Source organism: Rhinopithecus bieti, unplaced genomic scaffold, assembly GCF_001698545.2.
Source record: "Rhinopithecus bieti isolate Rb0 unplaced genomic scaffold, ASM169854v2 scaffold_50922, whole genome shotgun sequence".
Classification (NCBI taxonomy): Eukaryota; Metazoa; Chordata; class Mammalia; order Primates; family Cercopithecidae; genus Rhinopithecus; species Rhinopithecus bieti.
In genome coordinates, this window is record NW_016820247.1 from 1,462,208 (window position 1) to 1,473,850 (window position 11,643).

Consider the following 11,643-nt stretch of genomic DNA (forward strand, 5'->3'; position numbering starts at 1 on the left):
CTGCAAGCTGCTCCAGTGTCTTTTCATCCTTCCTAAACAATGACCCCAAAGACAAACGCTCTAGGGGAAGTCTAATGAAGGCTCCTGATTGGTGTAGCTTAGGTCTCATGACCACCTTTGAACCAATCACTCTGGCTAGACCCAGCTCATACGCTACATCTGTGTCTGTGGATAGGTCAGAGTCAGACAGAGCTTTGCAGAAAACATGAGAAGCGGAGGATACAGCTACTATAAAGCATATTATAATACATTCTGAGAAGACAACACTATAGCTACCACAGTCCACTATACCATTGTTTGTTGGTTTAATTCTTTCTTGGATTCAGTGCAGCAATAAAAGCCAATTTTTGCTAAGGCAGCTGGGTTTTCTCTCATTTGCAATCAAGAGTCCTGATGAACATACATTTTCCCATCTTTCTTTTTCTTCTTACATTCCTATCTCCCTGAATGACACTGCTTACTGAATCATTCTAGTTAAAAATGTGGGAATCCTCCTCAAGTTTTCTCTGTCTTTCACTTTCCACAGTCAAAAATGGGGGAATTATTCTTAATTTCTGCCTATTCCTTCTATATTAATAGATATCCATATCCAGATATCCTGCTATGTCAGTTCTAACTCTAAAATAGCTCTTTAATCAGCCTCACTATTCCATTGCTATTGGCACAGCCATTGTTCACACCCTCATCATCTTTTGCATGATGTGCCCCTTAATTAGTTCACTTACTTTCAGTCTTGCTTATTTGCATTCTATCTTCCACACTACTGTAAAAGCAAATCATTATGTCATTTCCCCGAATGGTATTTTCTCTTGGTATCCATTGTCTTTAGAATAAACTTAAAAAATTTCTTGGTGATGTGTACAGGACCCTTTCTGAATTTTTGTTAAGCATGCTTAACTTCTCTCTTGGTGTTTAGGTCTCAGCATCAGTTCTCACCTATGTATCCCACCTATGTATGTCACTGCTGTGTCATCTTCATCCTATTCTTTTTAGTCAGTGCTGTTCTGACCCTAAACTCTACTCTCATCATTAGGTGTCCTTTATTTGCTCTTGGGACTCCTTGATATCCTGAATCCTTCTGCCTTTGGTACTTACCAGGTTCCCAAACCTTATATTATGCATAAATAACTTATGGAGCTTTTCCTTGACCTATCCTGGACACACTGCATTGGAAACATTTTAAAAATTTCCTCCTGGATCAGGTGTTTTGTAGGAGCAGTCATTTAGTAAACACTTGAGTGGTTCTGCTACTGCCTGATACTGGAGTTCTCAAATGCTTCCTTTCATCACTGATTGGAGCAATAAAATTCATATTTGCACCTTTACCTACTTCTAAGACTTCCTCTGATTGGCTGACCTGACTTTAAAATCTCTTCAGATTCCATTATAGTCATCTCTGCTCCCCACCCTCATGACATTAACGCAGAATTGGCTATTTCAATCATTTCGCTCTCCTGTAGTCATGCAGCCCCTCCATTATTCCATCTCTTTGAATTTGTTCTGTCTATGCTTTCTTTATCATACGTAATTAAAACTCTAGTTCAAGCCTAAATTATTTTTCCCAGCTACCTTGGCTATGTCTCCAATTATAAATTCTCCTTCTCACTTGAGAGCACTGACATACCATTTCCAGATATTAACCAGGGCTTTAAAATTATTGTAGTGGCTCCAGTCATTGGCACACTACAGCAGAGGGCAGATAGCATGCACCTTTTCCAACGTCCATTTTCAATAACATCATGGCGGTTGTGTAAAATTGGCTATGGTGTGAATATTTATGCCACCCAAATCAGCAAATACTCAGCAAATGCTAGTTTTTTTTTCCCCCTGGAGGGCTAGTTGTTGTGCATTTACCAGCATATCACTAACTTCAGTGGACGACCAAGCTGTGGGACCCCTGATGCCAGCCTGGAGTACCTGATATAACACTGCAGGTAAGAAGTATACACCATGGACTAATATCAGCTGAAAGCAAAAGTGGACTGAACCTGGACAGGTGGGTTGTGAGTAGTCTCTAGACCTTAAAAAGTCTAAAAGTAAACTCCTAGTTCTGCTCCAAATCTGTTCTACTCCTGTACTGATTCATCTCAATTACTGGCAACAACATTCACTGGGAACTTGCACAAATCATTTAGGGAGTCTGTGCATCAAGTTTGGGCCCACTAGTAGCGTGTATCTCATAGGCTGTTTTGAGGATTAAATGAATTGTGATTGGTAAAGCGCTTAGAATTGTGTCTGGCACAATCATGATTTCCGGAAATACTATGTAAGTTTTTAAATATTTGCTCAGACCCAAACCCTTAGAGTCAGCTTTGCCTCCATCATTTCTCTCATGCCCCATATCCAATCTGTCAGGAAATCCTTTTCTCTCAATTTTCAAAATATGTATCTGGGTCTGACCTCATCTTGCTGCTTCTACTGTGACAATTTGGATCAAGCCTCCATCATGTCAATCTGAATTATTGTGCTGGATTTCCTACTTTCACTCTTGCTCCCTCTGCTGTTAATTTCTAACATAACAACCAGAATGATCCCTATTCATTATTATTTTTTGTTTTTTTTTGAGACAGTCTCGTTCTGTCGTCCAGGCTGGAGTGCAGTGGTCGGATCTCAGCTCACTGCAGGCTCCGCCTCCCGGGTTTACGCCATTCTCCTGCCTCAGCCTCCCGAGTAGCTGGGACTACAGGCGCCCGCCACCTCGCCCGGCTAGTTTTTTGTATTTTTTAGTAGAGACGGGGTTTCACCGTGTTCGCCAGGATGGTCTCGGTCTCCTGACCTCGTGATCCGCCCGTCTCGGCCTCCCAAAGTGCTGGGATTACAGGCTTGAGCCACCGCGCCCGGCCCCTATTCATTATTTTAGACCATGTCCACTCCTCAGCTGAAAAATCTCTAAAGCAGGGGCTTCCAATCTTTTGGCTTCCCTGGGTCACAGTGGAAGAAGAATTGTCTTGGATCACACATAAAATATACTAACACTAACAATAGCTGATGAGCTAAAAAAATTGCAGAAAAATCTCATAATGTTTTAAGAAAGTTTACGAATCTGTGTGGAGCTGTGCTGACATCCGTCCTGGGCCACAGGTTGGACAAGCTTGCTCTAATGGTTTCCCATTTTTCTAAAAGTAATAGCCAAAGTCCTTCCAAAGGCTTACAAGGCTTTGGCCTAGCTCTGAGCTTTCCTCTGACGTCATCTTTTATAATACTGTCTCACTCAGATCTAGTCCTCCTGGAATTCTACCATGGAGTGAGTGAGGGGAGTGTTGTGGGATTGTCAAAACAAGAATGAGTGAGAAAGCAAGAATGGGCACAGTGAGGGGAAGTGGTGCAGGGTGGGGTGTATGGTTTAAGTGGTACAGATCAAAAAGGAAGAGTCCACGTAGGAGCAGTTTAAGAATTTTGTCCAAAACAAAACAAGTGAAAACAAGATCTGTACCCAGCCCCTTGGAAATAGGCCTAGTATGAAGAAGGCAAGAAAGCAACTCCAAGTGCCTGGCATAGATCTTGCCAGCCTTGAATACCCTTGAGTCCTAAAATTAGGCCAAATGTGGTCTGGCTTTGTTGTAGTGGTATTTGGTGTTAGGAAGCCTGTGCATGTTTTGACAGAAAAAATATTTCTAAACCTGGTGGTATGTGGAACCAACTCCTGTAATAACACTGACCTGATTTTCTCCTAGAAAAGTGATGGGATGGCTCCTATAACTATAACTGAAAGTTCCTTGGGAAAAGCTGGGATGTGGCTGACATGAAGGCAAGCAAAAAAAAAAAAAAAAAAAAGTGGCAGCCAGGACAACTGGGAGAATCGGCTGTGATCTAGTTCATGGATAATCTTCCTTTTATTCAGAGACCAAGAACACATAGACCAAGAGCAGATATACTGATTGTTATCTTTTAAAATACAGTCTTGATAGGGCCATATTGTAAACCAAACAATCAGATCATAAAAAATGAAACAAAACCAAAAAGAAGCCTTTTGTTTGTCCAGTTTAAAACATTGTACTGGTAAAAATCTACTGCAACAAAATCTACTGGGTAGGATCCCAACTGCTGTCTTACAGCCCAGCCTCATCATCTGCCTCATCCCTTTTTCTGATACTGATCTCAGTTTATGAATCCCTTTCCAGTCTGTACACGTACCTTTCCAGCTTTGTTTCTGGCGTATTAGCTCATTGCTACCTGCTTGTTTCTAGGATGCAATACTGCTTCTATGATTACTTGGCTGTAGCTGTTCTACTCAGATCTGTTTTGCTTGGGTCCCTGTGCTTTAGGTCCCTGTGGGTATAGTTGGCCTTAGTATTATAACCTTCTCCGATCCCAACTCCCTTGGCCCCTTTGTCATCTGTATCTGCCTTATCCTGGCTTCTTCTAGACCATGTCCTTGGGTTAACAGGCTACCCTCAGAGATATACAGGCTACTCCATGCAAATATCTCATGACATGATAGAAAATTTCATCATAGCACATCCAGCCACCAAATAAAATATTCCAGCATGCTGACAAGGTTAAAGGTTGTTCTATTTAAATTTGTCCTAGCTGAGAATTTAGGACCTGGTCCTAGACCCTCCTGTAACTAGACCCTCTTTTGAATCATTTCCATAAAGGCCTGATGAAGGTGATAAAAAATTTGGTGATGAATTCTTTATACTTATACGTAATTGATGCTGAATTACTTATACGTAATTGATTCTGAATTTGGTGATGAATTCTTATACTTATACGTAATTGATGCTGTTGGTTTACTACAGAGTTACTACACTTTCCCCAGCTGCTGAAAGTGCTGAAGCTGAGGCCTAGACTAGACTTTCTCCAAAGGGTCTCCCTTGGCTGACAGAGCTACCTCATCCAGAGATGCTTGGGAAGTTACTCCCTCCCCCTACCCCCATTCTACCTGGATTAGACTTCAAATTCAGTTTTTTTGTATAGGGTGGAGTTGAGGGAAATGAGGCTTCTTCCCACATAATCATCATATAGGGCTCTCTGAGAAACGCTACTAGTCTGTGACTTGGTGCTGTATGAGTGGTGCCAATTAAAATTATTCTTCCTCCCACCTTTAAATAAAATCTACCTTGTGACTTCACATTTTTAGTGAATTCAAGCATTAAAACCTTTCTCTTACACTGATTAGGGCATTATTTCCAGATGAGAGCTCTGATACATCTTTTTGGACAAGTTGTCAAATCCATGCATCATCAAGTATGCTTTACTCCAGTAATGACTTGCATCTTTTTCAGGCAATAGATCTTCACACGTATAAAATACAGGTACGAGAGAGTATGTTAGTTCCTCTCATCAAATTGCATTGATGTGAGGCTTTAGAAAGAGGCACTGGATTCTGTTTCCATGACAACCGCTTCACTGCTCAAGGGGAAAACAGGACAGTGATTGAAATCTGTGTTAATGGCAGCTCTAAAAATAATCGGCAATGTATTGAAATCAAATGAAAGAGCCAGGAAGCAATTAATAAAAATTGTAACCGTGGAGAGTGAGATTATTACAGTTATAATATTCTTTAAGAATTATAGAAATGGCTGGTGACAAAAATAGTTTTGGGGAGAATCAATTATTATTTTGTTTGTCCATTCTTTCAGGTGGCTGTCGATATTCATTATATGCCAGCCATAGGTTAGGACCTGAAGATAAAAGGGTGAATCAACAGTGTCTCTATCTTCCAGGACCTCATGGTTTTATCTTCTAGTATCTCACAGTTTTATAAAAAGAGAATCCACCGTGATTATGATGGACATTTTGTTTGCATACCCAACATCTAACCATTTCCCACTGTGTAGCAGCCAGGAGATTACATATTTGTGTGGGGTCAATTCCATGGCCAAGTCCAGGGACAATTTGAAATCATTTAGTATAGTTATTGGTTCTTCGGTGAGCATGCAACCAAGGCATAAACCTGTATGATACTCTTTTATTAAGACCGGCTTTTGCACAAAGCTCAGAAATGTTGAGTGGCGGTGGGATGCTTATAATCTTTTTTACTTAAACATAAAAGAGGGGGCATGTAAGGTCTGTTGCTTCAGGCAGCTACTTTGTGATTAGGGGAAAATCAGCCTGAGGATGAAACCAGCCCTTGGACAAGGGCAATGCTAGGAGAATCACAGAGAAACACAGCCAGACCTGATTGAACTGCAGGAAACTACTCTACCTCTATATGTTCTAGAGATCACAGCCCACCAAATTTCTTTTTGTGGAAGCTTGAGTTGGGTTTTCATGGTTTTTTCACCTGAAAATAAAAAAAAGCATACAGCTAATAACAAATGTCAATGTCATGAAATAAGTATAATGTTGCAAATAAGCAGAGGTAACTATTGGATGTACACGGAGAGAATAAATCAGAGGGAGAAAGAGGAGGTAACAATGAACTCAATCTCAGAGAAAGGAGAGCAGAGAAGATCATGAAGCATCTTATATTGTGAAGGTAGAAAATTCAGCTTTGTTGTCAGCATAGTTCCTGACTGTCCAACTATCTAGGACTGCCAATTAATGGCAAAATGGGCCTATCTTAGCCCAAGCTCTATGCAGAGGTGGATGTATCCTGAACCTAAAGAAGTTTAAGCTCATGTGCTTGTTACTTACACTGCCCCTTTGGGGAGGAAGTAGCAGCCATGGCTGCACATTAGCAAATGGGCTGCCCCAGCTTGAAGGTTATACTCTTAGGCCTGGTGGTGTTTCTGCATTGTGAATGGAGTTTTTGAAATTGTGATGTTTATGGTATTTATCAACTTTTAAAATGTTGTAACTTGGTTTTATGTATTTTCTAAGTAAATATTCTCTTTAGTATGTAAATTTGTATTCTTTTAGTTAAACAGAGTACACAAAACTGTATCATTGTCAGACCCACAAAACCTACATCTGACACCTGTTTTATGAGTCGAATATTCTCAGTCTTCTTCAGATGAGTCGGTTTTAACTAAAGCTTATTTCTTTCCAGCATCTTCCAGCAATCTATAAGAAGTACGAACATGGGGAAGTATCTGCCTATTTTTCTTTTTTCTAGAATTTCAGACACAGCAGGAATGTTGTCTGAATCCTAAATGTAATCGGCAATGATTTAACCAACTGTTTTGTTATTACATGTACCAGTTTCCTGGAACTGCCATAACAAATTACCACAAACTGGGTGGCTAAGAACAACAGAATTTTATTCTGCTGCAGTTCTAGAGGTTAAAAGTCTGCAATCTTTTGCTATCAGTATCAGTGGGGTATGTTCCTGGTGAAGACTCCAGGGAAGAATACTTCCTTGCCTCTTCCTAGCTTCTGGCGGCTCTCGCAATCCTTGACTTCCTTGGTTTGTAGCTGCATCACTCCAGTCTCTGCCTCCATCTTCACATGGTCTTCTTCCTTGTGTCTCTGTGTGCCCTCTCCTCTTCTTATAACGACACCAGTCATTTGATTTAGGACCCACTGTTATTCAGTACGACCTCAACTTAATTACATCTGCAAAGGCCCCATTTCCAATTAAGGTCATATTTTGAGGTTTCAGGTGGATACGAATTTTTGGAAGGCACTACTCAAACCACTCAACTTACATAACAGGCATATCGTACTCCCAGATGGGGATGGAGTGATTTGCATTGTCCCCATCCCATCTTGTTTCATCAAGTTCCACATTTTAAAGACTGTAATTGACAAGGTTTCAGTTCTAAGTATAAATACTCCTAGACTTACCTCTTTGATAAATCCTTTATATACTCATAATATTCTAAATCAAAAATGCATTTAATATACCTAACCTACCAAATATCATAGCTTAGCCTACCCAAGGCTATGGCTATGAGATGATAATCTCCCATGATGTGGGGCAGCAGTAGTGAGCCACAGCTCCAAGTCATGTGACCACAAGGACTGAAAAATGATACTGTACTCTATCATATACTATATTCAATAAATTACATGGTATATTCGACACTTTATTATATAATAATCTTAGGGTTAGATGATTTTGCCTGACCATAGGCTAATGTAAGTTTTCTGAGCATATGCTCAGAATTCAAAGTATGGTTTCTACTGAATGTATGTATCTGTTGCATCATTGTAAAGTTGAAAAATTTTAAGTTGAGCCATAACTTGGGGACCATCTGTACAAATCTCTGCATCAATAAAAAATCTTTGAAATGAAAGTGATTGAAACTCAATTTGAGCTTGTTAGGCAAAAGGGTGAATTTATTGGCACATTAATTATAGTAAGGACAGGGAAGATGGAACATCGAACTAGAGGCTCTACTCTGTATTATTCTCTTCCTTCTCTTCCTGTGGTTCTTTCTAAACAGTGACTTCATTTTCTCAAGCTGGCTGAAATGATGTGCACTATCCCTCTTCCTGGGATCATTAACTCATCGCTTCATGACTAGACAGTAAATGTTCTCAATTTAAAAGTCCTGGAAGAAGGCTAATATTCCAAGCTTGAGTAAAGTTCTCAACCCTGGACCAATTGCTGTTCTAACAGGAAGATAAACTGTTTTTGCCATAACTTAGCCATGTATTCATTATTACATGCAGGACAGTGATGGGGTCTATTCCTAGAAGAAATGAGGAAAAAAATGGTAGGTAGAGAAAAGGTAGATGTCTATTATCAATAAATCATAGTTCCTTTTTCCATTCTCTCCTGTACTCCTCCACCCCCCTTTCACATAGTACAGAGAATTGGATTAGAAATTGTATGGATTGGTTGGGTGCAGTGGCTCACATCTGTAATCCCAGCACTTTGGGAGGCCAAGGCAGGCGGATCACCTGAGGTCAGGAGTTCCAGCCCAGCCTGCTCAACATGGCGAAACTGTCTGTACTAAAAATACAAAAAATTCGCGGGGTGAGGTGGCGGGCACCTGTAATCCCAGTTACTTGGGAGGCTGAGGCAGGAGAATTCGTTGAACCCAGGAGGCAGAGGTTGCAGTGAGCCGAGATTGTGCCACAGCACTCCAACCTGGGTGACTAGAGCAAAACTTCATCTCAAAAAAAAAAAAAAAAAAAAAAAAAAAATTGTATGGATTACACAACAAATAATAGCTAAAGCTAAAAATGAAGGCGAAAGAACAGCAGTTTTCAGTTTCAGTTGCAGTGCTCAAATGCCATCTAAAAAAAAAAAAAAAAAAATACATGTGAAAAACACTCTGAGCTTGAAAGTTCAGAGACTTGAATTTTAGTCCCTGATCTGCCTCTAACATGTGATCTTGAACAAGTGACTGACATTACTCTTTCTCACTATCAATATGCCAACATGATGAAAGTCAACAAGAAAGATTTAAAAAGTAGTTTAGGAAAATCTATATTTAAAATAATAGAATGCTCTATATCTTCTGATAATGCTGTTGATTTAATTTAAAAAAATTAGATAGGAAAGTCTTGTATAGTGAATATATCACTTAATTTGAATTTAAGAGTTCTGATTCTGTCTGACTCTCAAGTTATTTACTGGTAGGCCCCTCAAGCTGCTGCTTCTATAAAATCAGTGGGTTATATTTACTTTATCTCTTAGGCATCTTCCAGTTCTAATATTCCAAAAAAATACAATGCAACCTCAATTATCCAAACTTTATATTGCTTACTTCTTAGAAAATCGAAATGTGCTTATCCTTCTGGAGATTTGTAGCATTTATTAAATCTGAAAAATTCTTGGCTGTTTTCTCTTCAAATACTGTTTTAGTCCCATTTTCTTCTCCCTTCTTCTGTACCTTGAGCAAACCTTTTGATCATGTCTGGTAAGTTTCTATGCTGTTTCTGGATTCTCCATCCTCTTAACTGTCTGTGTGTCAGTCTGGGTATCTTCTGACCTACCTTTTAGTTTACAAATTCTCTTTTCAATTGTATATATTTTGTTTTTTAATGAGTGAACTATGAGGTGTTTATTGATAATTTCCTTGTAAATGCATTGAATTCAATGATTTTCCTTAATCTTTGGATTCATGTGTTTTTTGAGTTTGAAAATTCTATCATTGTCTTTTAAAACATTGTTTCTGCCACCATGTCTTTCTCTTTTCTTTGGGACATCCAGTTACACCTATGTGTGATTTTTTAACTGTGTCCAATACATATTTTAAACACTCTGCTTTGATTTTTTTTCTATTTATTTTTCTAATACTTTGCTTTTATATTTAATATTTTCTAGGGACCTGTTTTTGATTTCATAAACCTTGTGGTCTGCTTTGTTCTATCTGCCTTTAAAATCAATTTTTTTTTTTTAAAATTTCAGATTTCTAAAAAATTTCAGACTAAGAATATCCACTTAATTTTTTTTTTTTTTTTTTGAGACAGAGTCTCACTCTGTCACCCAGGCTGCAGTGCAGTGGCGTGATCTCAGCTCACTGCAACCTCCACCTCCTGGGTTCAAGCAATTCTGCCTCAGCCTCCTGAGTAGCTTGGATTACAGGAGCGCACCACCACACATGGCTAATTTTTGTATTTTTAGTAGAGATGGGGTTTCACCATGTTGGTCAGGCTGGTCCCAAACTTCTGACCTTGTGATCCACCCGCCTCGGCCTTCAAAAGTGCGGGGATTACAGGCGTGAGCCACTGCGCCTGGCCCCACTGATTTTTTTATAGCTTCTAATTTTCTGTTGAAATTCTCACACTCCTTATCTTTTGCTTTACTTTCTTGTATCGATCAATCTAAGTATTTTAAAGTCTGAGTCTCCTGTAGAACTCTCTCTAAGTCATTATCTCTGTCTTATAGGTCGGGAAACTAAAAATTTCATGAAGAATAAAATCCATTGTACAATGTATTATATAGTCAAAGATCTTGAAAAAGAATTGGTGTCTAAACCACTGTTTTTTACCTTTAGTCAATAAATATTATTCCTCTTTAGAGGAGGTAAAAAAAATTACCCATATAAAATATATTGAAAATAAGTGTCATTAAACATTAAACGATGAATAGTTTTAAATCGCTCTATTTTCTTTGCATGCATTAACTAGCACTTCAGAGAAAAATTAATGATAGCTTTTGTTATGGCTTCATATTTCTTTAAAATATTGACTTAAAATAGATTTCCCATCTGGGGAATAGATAAGAACTAATGCTGTTTGGTTTTAAACAGAATTGTGTTGTAATCTTCAAGCTAAAGGCATAGCAAAATAAAAAATGACAGCATCACTGGAAATTTGCCTCAGTCTACTTACTGTTCACCATTTAATCAGACACTTTTTAATTCTGGCAGAAAGTCTAAGGAATTCATGGATCCACCTCCTAAGCACATCAAGAATTGCTAATGCACTGGACAGCTAGAACAATGGCAGTAGAACATCTTAAACTTTTGACATAATAAAATAATAATCTTTTTCTTGTTTGGGTAACAATAGCATTAATACTTTACAGTTGTGGCATGCTATAATGTTAAAGATTAAATTAAGCAAGAGAGCACTGTTATACACTTTAAATAAGACTGCTACAACTTACACAGGCACAGTTTCAAACAAGACTAGTCAACCCTCATTATTCATTAGGACTACTTCATATAAGTCAGCTACCAATAAGTAGCACTTTACAAAAGCCTCTTATCTACTGACTTACCACACAGGTCTTAGGAAGAATGTTTTATTTTTGAATAGTTATATGGATACTATAAAGATGGTGATTGTTTATCACAAGAAATTGTGAAATTTCTTGCCCTCCTTCAATTTTTTTTTTTTTTTTTTTTTTTTTTT